The sequence below is a fragment of the Anabrus simplex genome, chromosome X (genome assembly GCF_040414725.1).
Source record: "Anabrus simplex isolate iqAnaSimp1 chromosome X, ASM4041472v1, whole genome shotgun sequence".
In the NCBI taxonomy this organism is placed as follows: domain Eukaryota; kingdom Metazoa; phylum Arthropoda; class Insecta; order Orthoptera; family Tettigoniidae; genus Anabrus; species Anabrus simplex.
In genome coordinates this window covers 131928404-131948356 of record NC_090279.1, presented here as the reverse complement: position 1 = coordinate 131948356, position 19953 = coordinate 131928404, and positions in this window count along the sequence as shown.

The following is a 19953-nucleotide window of genomic DNA, read 5'->3' as shown; positions in this document are numbered from 1 at the left end:
CAGCCGGATCTTTGGTGGTTTTCTTTTCGTCCACATCCGCGTCTATTTTCAGGGCTTGAGCGCCTTCGTAGTTCTCTAGTGCGATGCCGGGGACTGGTTTGCTCGTCCCAGATTTAGGCCTGCTGGATTTCCTCTTCTTCCGGGGTGCGGAATTTGGTGTTCGTACCGACACGCAGCTTCGTGCCGGAACAAGTGTCCTAGTCAGGTGGCATCCTCGTTCGTTGGTCATCGGTTCGTCTTCCATTGGTGCTCCCTCTCCTAGTAGGGGTCCCTCCAGCCGTGCCGTTGCAGTCGCTGCCGCTGTCTCGTGGGCCATCATCAGAGCCTCTTCCTAGTTCTGTTTCTTGCCGATCATCCTCCCTGGACGGATCTCAGCGCCACGTAGTTTCTCACAGGCGTCAGCCGCCTCGAGCTTGGTGTCACCTCGCGATAACTCTTCCACAGTCACGTCGCCTAGTCGCTCGATCTCGGCGTCGATTATCCGGGGCGTTATATCTGTGCGCTGAGTCCTCTCCTGCGACTGGACTCGGTAGGTGGCTCTCTGTGGGCGGACCCCGCAGCGTACGTCGAGCAATCCCAGAACCTCCTCGTAGGTCGAACTTGGCTGGGGGCTGCGTTGTACACGTGGCCCGGCGATCGGATATTCGGCACTCTTCTTGGACTTCCGGTCTTGAACTGGGTCCGGCATGTTCTCTTGGAAGTAATCCCGTCGTCCCGTAGGTTTTCCAACTTCACGATGCTGGAGCCGACGTCGCTGCTAGCAGGATTCATTCGCGTCTCCACAGCCATCGTTTCCGCACGCAGGGCACTCACTTTCACCTCTGGGCCTCGAACTCCGGACTCCACAACCGCGAGCATCTCTTCGGATCCCTTTTCGTCCAGTTCGTTGCCATCCCGCACATCGTCAACGTCGGCCTCGGTTTCGAGAGAGCACACTTCGTCCTCACTCTTCCGTTCACTCAAATCGGTTTTCAGGTGGTCCGGGTTTGACCTCCGCTCAGATCTCAGTTCGCTAATGAGTTCGCCATAACCAGATAAAATTTTATTTTCAAGTTCACCAAACGTGCTTAGAAAAATCTGAAGCTGTTCGGAATTCATTTCTGCCAGCTACAAAATAAGCTACCAGGTACTCGATTCTGACACCAGTTTTTACGTAAGAGTTTATCCACTAGTGTATCACACTTGTCCATTCCACTTCTGACGCCAGTTGTAACGTTTTGGCGGGGTAACTAAGTAAATAAATGCGTACAGCACCTGGTAGCAACCTATTTCTAAGATTTATTAACTAAGCACTATAATTACAGATTTACACACACACACACACACACACAGACGATAGCCGAGCTTACAAGTTACACAAGTACACTTACGGTTCGCGCGCTCTCTCTCTTAGTTTCTCTTAGGTTCCATCTACAATGACACACACACACACACGCACAGAGTAATCGATTATTTACAGTACACTCTCTCAGCCACTCAGTCACACTCGTTAGCGCTGTCACGGTTGTCAGCCTCGCAAGTCGGGATAGTATCCGCTGTTCACTCAACCCGTTGAACTCCGCAGTCTTCACACGTCGTCTCCTAGTGTTCCCTTCTTCGCCGCTCCAGAACACTCCAGGTTCTCCTCCAGCAGCCAGTCTCAAGGGACACACACACACACGATATCAGGAAGACAGGAACGAGTCGTCGGCTCCGACAGACAGATACTCGATCAGGCTGCACTCTGTCAGGCTATCACTGACTGCTCTCCAGCGAACTCAATCTCGCTCCCACTCACTCACTAACTAACTGTCACTCTCCAATTCTCACTGACTAACTGACTGTAGGCAAGTAACTGTTTTTTTATACCTGCGCCAGCCCTTCTGGAATAGTCCGGATGTTCGATGGATCGAGGAACCTCGCGAAATAGAAGACTCTAGATTAATCTTCCAGTCGTTTCCGTAGTTCGCTGCGGCGCGACCACGGATAGAAGTGAGAAGGGCTGGCCCAGCGCTTGAGTGTTGCTCGCGGATTGGCGCGCTCGAGCGTAAAGGGGGTGGGGCGATGGGTGACGCCCCGGCCGTAGCGAGTTAGCATGGCGGACTCTACAACCATTACACTATGTTATGTGGTTAAATAAACATAGAAATTCATAATTTTAAGGTGACATGTTTCGCCTTCTTTTATTGGGCATCTTCAGCCTTATTTAATCTTAAAACAAACATTATTTAGAGGACATTGACCTTTATGATTTATAAAAATTGAACTGTGTTTTCTTAAGGTTAAACAAACTAAGGAATATTAGTTATAAAATATGATGTTGAGACATGGCATATACAGCACATGTTAAAATCATTGTAAACAATTTTAAAATCATTGTCCAAAAGCAAATTTGTGTCATATAAAATTCTAAAAACAACTCCTGTCTGGAACTGAAGTGGATCCTCTTCGTAAGAAAATTCGAGCATATGTTAGCTTGAGGCAATTGTCAATACAAATCTTCAATTGAGTAGCTGGTTGAAACGTTGAGGCTGGATTTTGTTTATTTTTGCGAAGAGGAGCTAAAGAATATTGACCAGGAGAAGAGGCGAATGTTTCAAATTATCTTATTAAGTTGATTGATCCATAAATTATCGTAATATGTAGTAATATAACCAATGCGAGGAAAGATGTTGTTGTGCTGGTTGATGCTGCTTTTGAGACGAGTATATCTGGTATTTGACAGGTATGTTTGAAATTGTCGTGAAAGTGTAGTCCCTCTAGAAGATGTAGAGAATCGTGGAAAAGGATGTGGTTATACTGTAATGAAACAAACAAAAAGAAAGGCGTGTATGACGGTGTGTGTTTTAATTGTATGTTAATATCCAAGAGTTATGTATTATGTAAAACGGGTACTTGTTCATTCGCCGTAACTATGTATATCTTTGTGTATTAGCAGCGTTGTTCTGTCTGGAGTTCCTACTCCTCGGGTTGTATCGATGTAGAGGAGGATCGGAATGTTGAGGGGAAGGTAAAACACACACCGTGTTACACGTCTTTCTTCTTTGTTTCATTACAGTATATGCACATCCTTTTCCACGATGGTCTACATCTTCTAGAGGGAATACTTTTTCACGAGAAATTCAAACATACCTGTCAAATACCAGATATACTTGTTTCAAAAGCAGCTTCAACCAGCACAACAACATCTTTCCTCGCATTGGTTATATTACTATATATTACGATAATTTATGGATCAATCTTAATAAGATAATTTGAAACATTCGCCTCTTCTCCTGGTCAATATTCTTTAGCTCCTCTTCGCAAAAATAAACAAAATCCAGCCTGAACGTTTCAACCAGCTACTCAATTGAAGACTTGTATTGACAATTGCCTCAGGCTAACATATGCTCGATTTTTCTTACGAAGAGGGTCCACTTCAGTTCCAGACAAGAGTTGTTTTTAGAATTTTATATGACACAAATTTGCTTTTGGACAATGATTTTAAAATTGTTTACATTGATTTTAACATGTGCTGTATATGTCATGTCTGAACATCATACATTGTACCTACTATTCCTTAGTGTTTTTAACCTTAAGACATCACAGTTCAAATTTTGGAAAACATAAATATTATTGTCCTCTAAATAATGTTTGTTTTAAGATTAAATAAGGCTGATGATGCCAAATACGGGAAGGGCGGAACATGTCCCCTTAAAATTTTGAACATCTATGTTTATTTAACCATATAACGTGGTATTAATTGTATTGAATTGACGGGGTAATAAATATACTCCTTTTGTAAACTAAGTGTGCTTGCTGTTTTCAATATGGAACCAAAATGAGAGTGATGGTTTGTAACAAGTGGTACGTTCGGAGCTGTTAGCGGGGAGATGGAATGGAATGACATTAGTAGACGAATAGGTTTGAGTGGCATCTTTAAAAGTAGGAAAGATCACAATATGAAGATACAGTTGGAATTCAAGAGTACAGACTGGGGAAAATATTCATTTATAGGAAGGGGAGTTAGGGATTGGAATAACTTACCAAGGGAGATGTTCAATAAATTTCCAGTTTTTTTGAAATCATTTAAGAAAAGATTAGTAAAACAACAGATAGGGAATCTGCCACCTGGGTGACTGTCCTAAATGCAGATCAGTATTGATTGATTGAAACTGCTAAACATTTAAACCAATTGTTTGACATAGAACTCCCTACAAGGGGCGCTCTGGTAAACACCACTCGGTTGTGTCATTAGACGTGACATGCACAGAAAAATAAAGAAAGGACACTTAAGTAATTGTTGATGGCATTGCTCAATGCAATGAGCTGATAGGACAATTGTATAAATTTTAGTCTTCATATCAGTAGAATTTTCTTCATTTTCCATTTCCAGTCTTTTGCATTGAAATGTTAATCAAGTACCTCCTCAGTTTTTCTCTACCACTCCCTTCCTTCCTCGAATATTTTTTCTACATTTACTCCATTCTTCTCTGTACTCTCCTTTCCATATCCATTCACCCTTTTCTGGGCATTCCCCGATGTCTTTCTCTTATGACTTTCTCTGTAAATACTTACTTTGGTACTCTATCCTCTTCCATTCTCATCATGTGTCCATACCATTTTAGCTTACGGGACTCTATCTTGCCTTTCAGTTCAGGGAATCCAACCCTCTCCCTGATGTCTATGTTTCTGACTTTATCCCTTCTTGCCCTCCCTATTATTTCTCTTAAGGAATTTCATCTTGGCCTCTTGCATTCTGCTTTCATCATGCTTTATTGTTGTCCATGTGCCTGATGCATATGTCAAAATTGTTTTGTAATACATTGGGTGCAGAATTTTTTCATATATCTTTCGGACGTCCCAGGTACAGACTATACATCTCACACATTAGTAAAACTCATTGGCTTGTTCAATTCTCTTTCCAATTTCTTAATTTATTTTCCCATCTTCTGCAATTATTCTCCCCAAATACTTGAAGCTTTTTGCACAACTTCTAATGGTCTTCCATTTACTTCAATATTCCCACTTCCTTCTCTATTACCTCTCGACACCACTACTATCATACACTTTTCCATACTTATTTTCATTCCATATTCCTCTATCTCCTAATTCCATACAGTGTCTTGTTCTTGTGCTTCCATTTCATCTTCTCCGCATATTACTGTGTCATGTGCAGAGATGCCTTCTTGGTTCCCATTTTTTGTATACTTTTGTGGATTTCATCCATGACTGTAGTGAAGATTGGAGGGGATAAAACACATCCTTTTTGAAGTCCTGTTTCTACTTTGAACCATATAGTTTGTCCCATCGTAGTATTCATACTACTTACTCACTTGTCTTTCATGGCTTTTATAATTGGTTCTCCTCTCCCTGCCCTGTTTTTATCAATGCATCGGAGATCACGTGCCATGGTACACTAACACATGCCTTGTAAATATTGATAAATATCATCACTGAATCCAGCCTAAATTTCCATCTGTTCTCCATCACGTTCGTTAGGTTCACAGATTGAAAAATTTTAAAATTATGTTTTCACTGAATATGGAGTACGACACCATATGGAAGTGAAACACGGATAATAACTGGTGCCGAAAACACAGAGTTGAATCCTTTGAATGGCCATGATATCAGAAGTTCTTGATTATCAGATTGATAGAAAATGTCTCAAATAAAGAAATAGTGAATCAGCTGGATGAGGGGAGAATGTTTTGAGAGAATTTGATCCTGAGAAGGAAAATTTTGATAGAACAAATCTCAAAGAGTTGTCATCTTGTTCAGTTAGTTTTGAAGCTAATTGCAAAGGATATAAATTGTAGGAAGTGAGTCTCCGTGTCTCAGACGGCAGCGCGTCGGCCTCTCACCGCTGGATACCGTGGTTCAAATCCCGGTCACTCCATGTGAGATTTGTGCCGGACAAATCGGAGGCGGGACAGGTTTTTCTCCGGGTAATCCGGTTTTCCCTGTCGTCTTTCATTCCAGCAACACACTCCATTCTCATTTCATAGCAACTATCAGTCATTAATAAATCACTTTTTTGAGTGGTGACCCTATCATACTAATAGCCTTTATCTTCTTCATTCATTCCATCCCTGACCTGGTCAATGACCGGAAAACAAGTTATAGGTTTTCATAAATTGTAGGAAGATTTCAAGATATGGACCCAGGTGATCAGAGTGATATGCAAACGGAATAGTCACTGAAATTTAAAGAAGTTTTGTGCATTTCGATCACAAGCGATGCGCATTGGATTTTTAATAAGAAAGGTCATCTTGTTGCGGTTTCAGTTCCATATAAAACTGTATGATATATGGTGTCATATAATACTAGGGGTCCTTTGACTATGATCTTGATATTGACAGATATGTTAACTTATATTTCCTATGGAAGTGATCACTGTTTTAGAAGTCATGTAAAACTAGACGCCTTTAGCTATGATCGAAGTATCAGTCATAGAAAACTTGAGGTCCTTAGCTATGATCACAATATCAACAGGCATATCAAATTTTGAGTTCTTCATTATGATCATATTATGATGATCATGTAAAATTACAAGCTTGTTGCTTAGTCTGTTGACAAACAACATAAGTAGCAATGACATCAACAAGGTAATATATTTTTCTGGCTTATGTTTCAGTGTAAGGTCATTGGAAGTAATCAACGATCCCAGTACCTTCTACTTCAGTTGCAGTACGAAATGGACCTGGAAATAAAGATCAAAGAGGAACCAGCCGGGCTTGAAGGAACAACAAATGCATCACTTGTAAGTCTCATTCCAGATAACATTATAGAAACTTACTCTTAGCAGTTCAATAAGTTTGACAGGGGTATAATTTACTATGTGCTTCCCCAATATTAACACCAGCAGTCACCATTTGCTGCATGGACATCTAAGTGTAGTATGACTCTGTTTTGTTTCTTTGTCTTGGAATACACCACAACATGCTACACAAAGCTGCCAAATCTTAGGAACTTAAGGTTGTGGTTGGATTAGTCTGTACTTTTTACTGTCAGTATCTAAATAACTTTCCTGTAGGGAATGCACCTCTTCTATTTTCCCCCTCCGAATATAATAGAGGATGGTTGGCCCATTGTATTGATTTTAAAACTAATATTCTCCAACAGTACTGCACCTCCATTAGCACCACATGTTAAAAATTATTACTCCTACCATAATTAGTGTAGAAGAAGTTAAATCACAAATCATTCGTTAGTGTTTTTGAGACGATACACCAGTCTGCTAAACAAAAAGTCAACACAGGTGTGATTATTCTGGGTTACCCTCACATCCACAATGTGCTGGAAGATATTATGTGTGTTGAAGAAAGAGCAGATTTGCCTATGACATGTGAGGGATAAAATAGCTCAAAATCTGAATATACTTATCTCAAAATAAGTATTTTGCTCAGGCGTTGAATTCATTCAAAAAGGCTGAGTAGTGATTAGCGCATTTTATTCCTGAAATGCAGGTCAGCCTATGTTATATAGAGAACCATGTCTAAGGGCTCTAGAATGCAGGATTTCTGAGAAGAATTTCTTAAGGCTCTTAAGGCACATTAAACAGAGTTTTTCTTTCCTCTTTTTCATTATTTCCCTGTCCTTTTTGTTCATCCTTTTCATCCATTCCTTAGTTCAGCTACTGTTCTCTTCTATATTGAATGCGTTAAGTTGGTATATTGTAGAACTTGATACTTTAATTCACTTTTAGTAGTAGGTTAACTTATATTAAAACATGAGCTTTCATTCACAGTCCCTTCCCCCCCCCCCCCCCTTTACTGTTTACAAGGTTTTATGAATCCAAGTGAAAAATTTAAATGTTTTGTCGTAGATCATAAGGGATCTTCTGAAACTGCAGATATACACTCCAGCACTGCTGATTCTCCACTGACGGTGTTCTCATCCCCTCAGCTCCTCACAGAACACTACATAACATGCTTATAGTAGTAAAATATTTCATTTCTAGTTGCTTTTCCTTTGGGCTACATCACATATTTTGCTGGTGTATGACTGTGATAAGTCTGCTTCATTCATGTTTATTTTTTTTTCATTTTAAACTTGGAAGCATTGATATATGCTGTTGGAAACAGAACTGCCTTAATGGTTTATGTAGCCCCTGTGATCTTAGCAAAACCAGAGTAGAGAATATGATTCCATTATTTCAAGGTATTTTAATCTGTCTATAAACAAACTGTATGCTGAGAACAAAAAATTATTTAGAACAGTTGTAACGCTTCTAATTAGTTCCCACAACTTTTATGATTTGATTGATATGATTGTACATATGAAAACAGTTCATACAATTTAGTGTTTATGCCTATCGCTGCTTCCTTCCAAATTCTGTGTGAGATGGCCCCAATTCCATCCCTGGTATTATATCTTCTGATATGACTAGAAAATATTTTGCATTTTATATTTTGTTCTCCATCTCATCCTTTCTCTGACATAAGGAGTGGGCAAGAATAGTAACAACATTCTCAGTACAGCCTTTGGTTATAACAGTTCTCTGCTGGTAGAAATCATCCTTAAACATCAGTGAAATTCTGAAAGTAACTGTAATACTGGAAATCAATGAATTAACATACTCATTTGTTAGTGACAGTATTTGTAGATGTGTGTTATGAGCATACCTAATATATCTTATTTTCCACAGGAAAATTTTGAACACGTATCAGAAGTGATAGCTCTGAAAGAAGAAGTTAAATCAGAGTTAACAGAGCCAGGGTCATTGCAGGAAAACTCTCATGAGGTAATGTACATAATTTGATAAGCCATCATCAGGAAATGGAAATGGGTAGAAAATTGCTCAACAGATACCAGGGTTTGATCCTTCATTTCAGGGCACATGATTGATAGTCCTACAGAAAATATACTTTTTTATGAGATTGACTGTTTACTTACCTAGTTTTCACTTTTCCTTCAAGTTGTTCCACAATCTTGCATTATGATTTGTGCAGCAGTTAGGATTATTCCAAAGACCTCTATTCTATGTTATTTGGGATCTGGTATCATTCCTACTAATACTTTTGAATTTGTAAATAGTTTTGAACAAAAAGTAGCTAAAAGACACATTGTTTTGTTACTGTTACAGGATATTTTACTAGTTGATTCCAAATGAAACAACTTTGTTATCTTATTGATTATATTAATTATTGATTTCTAGATAATTTGTTCATACAAGTTGTAGGTTATATGCTTGTTTACTGTCAGCATTCGCTTGTATACCACACACATTGCAGCCATCTCTTGGGAAGTGAAAAATATTGTTATTCTCCCTAATGTGGTCTGTGGTGTTACTAGTCCATTTTGACTTATAATATTTGTACCAGGAGGTACACCTCAACCCCGCACATTTAATAGAAGTGCCTTAAGGAACACTATTTATTGAACAATACTTGAAACCGCTAATGCATAAAGTAGTAATCAGAAGATGTCACTACTGAATAACTGAGTAATATTTTATTTTAAAGTTACTTAAACTGACTGGATTTCTTTGTTTTGTTTTGGTGTACATCTAGAAGTTTGAACTTTTCTCCATAGATGTCCATACAAAAAACTGAAGTCATGCACTCTGGTGCAAGGTGTAATAATTAATGATTTAAAGAAGTCTTGTGTTTATAAGTTTTCTCATCTAAATTGACTTTCATGTATTTTGATAGTTCATGGTTTGCAACACTTCCTTCTCATCCTGCCAGCTTTGGAGTCTGGCCAATCACAAATTTTCTGTATTTATTTTTTGGCCAATCATAAGCTTCTTGTATCTACTTGAGTATCCAATAAATTGAGAGGGTGTGGTCGGATTTAGTCCGATGCCTTCTCGAACCCTCCCCTCGGGTATAAGTGCCGCGGCTTTTTCTAGTTACCTCGTCTAAACTCGTCAAATTTCTGAGTGTGTGTGTTAATAGAGGAGGCGGTGTGCCTAATTGTTCGGCAGGAAGTACATCAGCCCAGTTAAAAGCCACCAGTTTTCTATCTCTGTATCTATTTCCGCAAACTCACCCGAGGGGTAGGTTCTTATATTTAACTATGTAATCATCTGTTTTCTATAATGTAAACTTTCTTTCTGCTAATGTAAAATTTCATACAGACTTAAACTGTAAATCGGATAATAGAGAATTCTTTACCATCTCGAATTCTCCTTCAATTTATCTTGAGGTGGCTATGATTTTGTAACTTTTTTCCTCCTGTAAATTACTCATTAACTTCTTTTTCTATTCACCTCAGTAGTGTGGGATTCCCTAGCCTCTGCATCATCGGGCCACAAGCCCAAGTAGGGTATTAAATCTTGGTTTTAAAGGAGCGCAAGTGTACGGCTCCATCCTTTTTGTGTTTGGGCCAGTATTTTATCCTGTTCTTCTTTTCCACAAAGGCCCAGTAGTATGGGTAATAGATACCCCTGTGTAAAGGAATTGTAAATTGTACATTGTGCCTTACGAGGCAAGAAATTGTAAGGTTTGAGCATAGCCTCCTTGGTTGAATTTAAAGAGCATGTAAACTCTTTCGTGATATTGGTGTAATATTGAGGGGGCCTTCGGAAGGCTGTACGTGTAACCTTTGGAGCAAGGTGCTCTTGAACTGTGTCTAGGGAGATATCTCTCGTTATCTAAACAAACACAACATTTGTGAAGTTGTAAACTTGTAAATTGGAGCTGGAAGCTCAAAACTTGTAATTTCCAACCCTTGTGTTTCTATTTTTGTTTGCTATTTTGTATCTGACATTTTGTTCCTTCACCTAGTGAAAGTATTCGTTAAGTTTGAGATCTGAGAAGAAATATAAGCTTTATTTTAATGTTTAAATTAATCTTTGATATCGTAGATAGACCCAATCAAAGCCGACACCTTTTTTCACCTCACTGCGTTCCACAGATAATCCCGGAACAATATTACTTCAACATGCAAGGAATAGATAAGCGATTCAAGAGTTATCTTGCCTTTATGTTTCGTAGTTCGTAAGGGATAGTGTTTGTGAATAGGGCTAGTAAGTTCACCGTTACTCACCTGAACTTTCGTTACGTGAATGAATTCGTCATTACCAGGATATGTTGATTGTTGATTCCCATAGGGAACCTCAAACATTTGTTCCGAATGAGTAAATTTATAATACCAATATAAATGGTCCGTCCAAATGTCCAATAACGGACCATTTATATTGGTATTACCAGGATACACATTAGATCACTGTCATCGCCCACTTCATAGCATTCGTGTCATCTTCTTTTAGTTTGACTATGTTGCTATGGGATATTTCATTGCCCATTTATTGAGATATTCATTTCAACATCTCTTCTGGGAGTTCTGGGTTAGCTGCTGAAAGTATAGCCTTGTGGGCAAGGTTGTATAATCATGATCAGAGAGTGAAGTAATTGGCTCTCCTATAAGGGAATGGGATGTTGTTAGGTAGGAAGTGTCAAAAGGGTCATCATTTAGCTTTGGTGAGGGGATGTGAGTATGTGTTGTAATAATGGTCCCTTCTTTGTTGGTGGAGCAATAAGAACCCATCACTCATCTGAGCTGATATATCAGACTCTTGACAACTGCTTCCCAGATTCCACCAGTGTGGTGCTGCAGAAGGGATGAAATGCCACCTGAGTTCCATGCCTGCAGTTGTGTGAAAAGTAGGTTTTCTGAGGGTTGTTTTGTAGAAAGGCCTTGATTTCTGTAGCTGCTCCAAAGAAGTTTGTTCCATTATTGCTGTAAATATTCAGGAGTGGACCTCTATGAGAACTAAGTCGATAAAGTGCGGAGAGAATGTTGTTGTGGTGAGATCAGGTATCATGTCTATTTAGACAGCCTTGGTAGATAGGCAGTCTGGTCTTGTTCGATTTCACACGATTTTTTACTAGAATTGGGCAGGCATACTCTATGCTAGTTATAACAAATGGGTATGTCAGGGTTAGAGGCAACTTTTGTGTATTCTGCATTAATTGTTCTGAGTTATCTACATTCAATTTAGAACACTTGAGATGTGTGAGTGTGGCTTCTTTCAGTCCCCTTTGCTGATGAGATCCTAAACTTTTCTCTCAGTGTGTTGAGTGCCATTGTGAAGTAGATGAAGGTGTTCTGCCATCATAATTATATTTGTGAGATGAAGCAGAATTTCTAATTCTTCCAGTCCTCTAGTATTGGAGTATTGTGCAGTCTTCCACCGACAAGAATATGGCCTTCCTTATGTATGATTGGATGTATAGTCTTTATATGAATTGATAGTTTCCTACACAACATTAGTCTAACATTTGTATACAGGGTTCATCTCCGATACAAACAGTGGACTTTAATTTCACTCCGTGGGTTGTTTACAACAATCTCAGATAATTATATATCACAAATATCATGACTGGTCCGTATTAAAATGTACATTAATTCAACAATGTTACAAAAGTTTATTGAAATCCTTGTATTCAGTACATGTTGGGTTCTTAATATTAAAATTTTGATCTTATCATACTAATTTAAGGAGACATGTTTTGCCCATTGCATGGGCATCATCAGCCATGATCTCATTCCTAAGGGATAAAAATCACGATCCTGATCACTCTAGTCAAAGTGTTACATAGAGGAACGTGTGTTATAAATATGAGGAGACTTGTTGTAATTTCACAAATGACAATTTGCACAATTAAGACATGTCTAAATTCACAAATTCCATTTTACACAATTAAGGCACGTCTAAAAGATGTTTGGTGAAAGGATGTATGTGTTATGAGAGTGGTCCATTCTTTGTTGGTGAAGCGATAAGAATCCATCACTCTTCTGAGGTGATATATCAGACTCTTGACAGCTGCTTCCCAGATTCCACCAAAGTGTGTTGCTGCAGGAGGGATGAAATGCCATGTCAGTCTCATGCCTACAGTTGTGTGAAGAGTTGGTTTTCTGAGGGTTGATTTGCGAGAAAGTCTTGATTTCTTTAGCTGCTCCGAAGAAGTTTTGCCATTATCGGTGTAAATGTTCAGCCTACAGCCAACACTGCATAAGCTCAATGCTGCGCCCATCTCCTCTCCTCCGCCACACTCCATTCCCTAAATGCCACACAGATACAATACAAGATGTGCAAGTGTCATTTGTTCTGATGCTGCTAAGGCAACTAGTTAACACCAGAAAGGTCGAGGGGGTAAGTAAATGTATACACAGCGTTTTTTGTCAAATTTAACCCTTATTTCCTAATCTTGAATATCTTCCTACCCTCCACTCGTTACAGATTCTTTACCACACATCCCTCAATAGTGGATTTCAACATTGAAGCTGTAGCCAACTTCAAGCATGAACGTCCCCATTTGACTAATAAGACAGGAGGAGGTTATCACATCAGCTAGTAAAGACATACACATTAACACATATTCATGAACATCTTTTCACTTCTACAAAAAAAAAAAAAAAAAAGAAGACTGGCCTCACCATCCAAATACAGGTTTAACAGAGTTTCGCCCTTACGGGAAACCGGGGAATGTCAGGGAATTCAATAAATAGCAGGAAATCCAGGAAATAACAGGGAATTCAGAAAAAAGTCTCGAAATTTGTTCTTCTACCTGTTGAAATGGTCATACCATATTTATCCATTAATAGAAGCACATGTTTCAATTTTTATAAAAATTAATCTTGGGTATGTCTTTTATGCCAGGAATAAATTGTAAATAAATCTGAATAAACATTAAAGAAAACAAGTGTGATCTTGAATGTGAAGTAACCAATAGCATCAGTAGCTATATGGATAGGCTATAGCAAGCAGTAGCGACTATGATTGATCGAATGATCGATCGAATGTTCAATGTTTTGATCTGCTTACTATTGTATATTCTGTTTTTTGGGGAATGGCAAGGCCTACATTGCGTTCTCAATCTTCTAATCGCTTAAATACATTGCTTCCACAACAAAATTTGCTTATAGACAAAATACCACAACCCAACGGATGACTGTTTGTTTACTTTGAAATGACATGTGCGATAGTCACTACCTCGTAAAATGTATATAGTGACAAAAAACACTGACTGAATGCAGGAAATGGGCCGATGACCTTCGATGTTAGGCCGCTTAAAACAACAAGCATCAACAACAACAAGAATGCGGGAAAGTGTGAAATTCGCTGAAACTTAATACTCATTCTAGTGCTCATTATTATTATTATTATTATTATTATTACAATTATTAAACGTACTGATGTAGGTAAACCTTGTGTAAATGTATAATGCAGCAGGACACCGTTCAGGCCGCACCATGTATAGTTTCTAACGTATCTGTTGAAATGTTTGGTGACGGACGTGAGTGAATGAGGCTCCACAGTAATCACGTGACTTGAAAGTGTTATACAGCAGTGGAAGTGATAAAAACTTGCAGAAATGTTTCATTTGTATATACCCACATGTTTTGTCAGTATTGATCTTCTTTTTGTTCCAAATTTTCATTGTAAAGAAAATGGCCCACCGAAACAATGGAGTTGGAAGCCCAGCCACTACCAGTGCTGCCAACATACGCTGCTTCACGAAGTGTGTGTGGACGACTTCATTAATTCGGACAGCTTCCTTGAAAAAATTGTGCGGGCCATTTTGATCTGCATAACAGAAGTGGTCATAAAAGAACTTGAAAAAAGTTTAAAATTTAATATCAGAACACTTTCAGAGTTACCTAAAAAACTTGATAAGAACGAGACAGAAATCCACAAACTGAAGAAGGATAGGGATGCCAAGTGTGATTCATTGGAGCAATACAGCAGAAGTAATGTAAGAATTTTCGGCATCCCTGAATGTTCGAACGAAAGCTGTGATGAACCAGTGCTGAACGTGTGCAAAGCAGTAGGTGTAGATGTTAGACTTAATGGCATTGATAGGTGTCACGGAGCAGGACCTCGATCACCAGGGAAAATGAGACCTATCCTAGCGAAATTTTTGTCCTATCGCTCATGTCAGGATATCTTCACTAGGAAAAGGAAACTGAAAGGCTCATCCATGAAAATCCATGAAGATCTAATGGCTATCAGAATGTCCATCTTGAAAATGGCAATTCAGCATTTTGGTTGTACAAACACTTTGACTTACTCAGGAGACATCGTAATCAAAAATGCCGACGGGATGATATTAAGAGTGTGCCAGTTAATGGAACTTCCTATGGCATAAGCTTCTGTTGCAGTGCTGCCTTATCACTTGGCAATGTGAGTCCACTCCCATCTTTCAACATAAGTCACAGCTGAGAACCTAGTTTTTTCAAGTAGCTTTATCTATGTATCTAGCTCTCTACTTTTCTATCCATTTACTGTATTTATTTATCTATTTATCTAAATATCTATTTGCTTATCTCCCTTCTGATCCTACCACCTGTCCATCTACTTACCCTTTTTATTAATTTTCCTAACTGGTTCTAACTTAAGTTAGGCCTCCATATTAGATCAACATAGATCTCACACCAACACTACGTACAATAAGCTCCTACTTGTGTATTCTGTATGCCTAATCTGCTGTTGCACATTATTATTATTATTAATATTACTACTACGGACAATTTCACTATGTAAAATATGTTAATTGCTGACCATTCATAGGATATAATCGCATGCTGTGTTCTAGTTAATTTAATTTTACTAATTGGCAATGCATACCACAGCCGTATTCCCTATGACCATAGCAATACTTTCCCTTGTCACACTTCCCCTTCCCAATCCATCCCTTCAACCTGTCTACCTGCTAGTCCATTGACCCAATCCCCACTCCTTGAAGCTGCAACACACATTCTCCAGTCAGCCCTAAATAGACATAAAAGCGCACTTCACATGTCACCTTAATGCAAAGAGTTTAGTTTCTCAAGCTCGTATACATGAACTAAAAGCGATTTTCATACTACTGTCCTTTGATATAATCTGATGCAGTGAAAGTTGGTTCAAAGTCAAACAGCAGGCTAAGAATCTGGAATTACCTGGATACTGCCTTCTGAGGAATGAGAGACTCGGCAAAGGGAGAGGTGGGGTCTGTGCTTTGTCTCTTCGTGCTTGATACCTCAAATTATCTGTCAGTCTCTTCAACCGTATGAGCGAAAACCTGAGTACATGTTCATAGAGATACAGGTCTCTACTGTGAAATGCTTAGTAGGTGCTGTATACAAGCCACCTAAAGCTCACCGTTTGAATGACTTAGAGACAGATCTTAACAGAACCTATGTACAAACATGTTATAATGATGGGAGACTTCAATACAAACCTTCTAGATTCAGATCCCTCCAAAACCACCCATCTATTGAACATGTTTCTGGCATGTGGAATGGCGATCCTCCTACTTTCTCCCACTCACCACACTAAATCTTCACACACACTACTGAACGTAATAGTAACGAGCAACCCTGACAGAGTATTACATCATGGCCAGATATCTCCTCCAGGACTGTCAGCCCATGACATTATCTTTATGTCTTACGCACTGCAATACCCCAAACATAAACCTAAATATGTGACTTACAGAGACTATAGCCATATTGACATTGAAAAATTATTGAAAGACGCTATTTCGATGCTGTGGCAGGAGATAACTCATACAACTAACATTGACAACATGGTCAACCCTTTCAATAACATGATATTTCACATTTTTGACAAACACACCCCTCTATGAACAGCACGCATCTTTAAAAGACTCCTCCGTGGATAAAAAATATTAGAAGTAATGATGGCCAAGCGGGATGCAGCTCTTGGAAATATAAACATTACCCGACAGAGGAAAACTTTATTACAAATGACTATGTATTAAAACGGCTGATACAGTAAGAAACGCTCGACTATCGTACGCGCATGACCTTATAAAACCTCACGTAAGACCTTATGGAAGTCAATCCGACAATTCGGACTAAATAAACCGAACAAGGTAGACGATTTGGTGTTTTCTGTTGATGAATTCAATAATCACTTAATGTCTTCCCATGTTCAGTTAAACGAAGAAGCAAAAGAAAATCTTTTGAGTGTAAATTACAACCCACTACGCATAGGCAGAGACAAATTTTATTGTAGTTATGTCTCACCTCTGCAAGTGAAAGCGCTTTTCTTGCAAATTAAAACTAAATCCACAGGGGAGGACAACATATGCATTATAATGATAAAGAAAATTATCGACACCATTATTCCAGTATTGACATTCATATACAACTTCTTCCTTCAAAACAGTGTATTTCCAACTGTCTGTAAAATGACCCTGGTACATCCTGTACAAAAAACAAAATCTCCTAGACTAAACTGTGACTACAGACCTATTAATATACTGTCTATAACAGCCAAAGGACTCGAACACATTGTGCATAATCAAATCACGAACTATCTCAACGCCCACGACATACTTGACCCACACTAGTCAGCTTTCCGACGAAATCACAGTACATGTACTACCTTACTAAGCGTGAGTGATGATGCTACTGATGAGCAAAAGCTGACAATTCTAGTATTGTTGCACTTCAGCAAAGCATTTGACTCTGTAGACTATGAGTTGCTCCTATCCATACTTTATCGCCTAGGGTTCTCCTACAGTACTCTGAAATGGATGGGAGCCTATTTACGCGAACGTCACCAAAGTGTCGTCAATCAGGGTACCTTTTCTTCGTGGCAATATGTAAAAACAGGTGTAACACAAGGGTCAACCCTAGCTCCCTTGCCACTTTCTGTCTATATCAATGACTTAGCTAAACAGCTGACTCATTGTAAATGTCACATTTTTGCTGGCAACGTACAATTTTATATCCATGCAAAACCAACAGACGTTTCGGAAGCAATCGAGGAAATTAGCATGGATCTAGTACGCCCTCCTCGTGGCATTGCCCCATAGGTTAGCATTGGGAGCACTCTACACCCAGGGTCCTGAGGGTTCTTTTATTGTTGTGGGGCTGTTTCATAGGATCACAGGACTTTGTATGTGCCTCAGCTAGCTAATATGTTCCGGTGAATAGAAATCGCATCACCGGTGGAAAATTGGATTCGGAATCCTATCGGGCGGCTTATTATCAAATTTCTATATTAAAGTTTCTAAGCCAATCGCCGTTATGTTTGCATCACCTATTTTCATAATTTATGACATGCTTGTAACAATCGAGACCTTGTCTTGAATTAAAATTGATTATACCAAATATGATCTTGGAACTTGAATTAATTTCATAAGTAAGGCCATGTATATCTATTTTATAATGAAAAGATGGAGATATTCTGGATCGGATTATATTTATTAATATAAATGATCCTACTAGTTAAGACGAAACCAAAGTATAACCCAGATTTCAAATATTACCGAAAAACAAATTGGTAATGACATAAAACGGCTGTCGTAATTTAATTAATTTATACCCGATTCAACATAATGCAGTGATTTCAAATTGATCATTCCTCATTTTATAATAGCTATTTGAAATTCCAAACCTAAATCTATATTTATTCAATAACATGCATAAACCTGGAAAATTACCACTATGACCGTGTTCTTTCTTTTACTCCACAAGTTTTAGGTATTCTTATTCCTTCAGTTTTGATTTGATGTCTGATTTTCAATAGGAGAATCTCGTTCATGTCAAATTCAGCTGATAATAATGTCTTTTTATATGTGATGCCTAACCTAATTAAAATATATAATCATCACCACCTTAACTAACTCGTACGTCCTGATGAGGTTCGCCTCAACGCGACAATAATTACACGTCCATCCTCGCGCATACCTTCGAGGATCATGTTACCTTAATGCTAATGCATAAAATAAATAATCAAAGATAATATACATAAGGACAAGAATATATACACTCAAATGTTAATAAAACCACATACGACATCTCTACTACATCTACTAAACTACCATGTCCATGAAGTAAACATCCAACTTATTAATATCACGTCATATATCCTCGAAGCCGTACGCGTGGTAAGCCTTATGCACGCCTCAAACACGTCGCCGTCATACTGACTAAAAACCCTAATGATTGACATAAATTTTGAATATGACATCCGAATCGTAACGATAATCGATAGGACAATTGTGACCGACATCTCATCGCAATTAATAATTATCTGCCTTACCATCTTAGCCTACACTTACATATCAACATTACGATCCCAGCATTCAATCATGTATGAGTATTATAACCTTAACATCATCTTATATCAGGGCATTACAATTTCAGCATTAGCTTATATACGAGTGTTACGCCTCCTTTTGCTTTATCTAACTTCACACTGGCATAGCGCAATTAAATAATACGTTCTATGTAGCGACATCAAGATAAATCTTCATTGTCACCTCCCATCTTATTAAATAATCCACACAGCACAGCACTTTTCATTATTTCAACCACTAAATTTTATGTAAGCTAACCCACACATCAGTGGCATATCACGATATCATCCCCATGTTTTATTATTCATCATCATAATAACTATTACCACCACAAGCACTTAATACACTTGAATTATTCATCAACACAATGACCACCATCATCGCAGGTACTTAATATATTTGACACTCACACCATCGTCATTGTCATTATTATTATTATCTCACGTTGATTTAAACTAGTGTCATTACTCACAACATTACTGCATTTGTGTCACCTGCATTACCAAGGTTAGCTTCGCGATAAATATGCTGATTCTATGTTAATGTTGTTACATATGTATACATAGGCTCGTGTCTTCCAGTAATCACGGCACTACAACATAATATAAGCGATGTCGAAGTCATCCACTAACATAACCATTCATTCACTCGCATGTTATCGTATCATTTCGAATGCCGAGTCGCCAAACGCATATGAGAATTCCTATATACCAAATAACATAATATCACGCCGCTCGAGGTGTAATTACTATTACGTTTTGGCGAACTACTTCAGAACATGTACTACATATACATTACTACCTACATTAAAGAAACTAGTAACTAAAATAAAATACAGATGCATGTTGCATCAAATAAAGTGCACACAGTAAAAATACATCATTATAATGGAAAGCAGTTACTGACTTGAATGGCTAGGGTTATATGAATCACTGGCTTAGGTTAT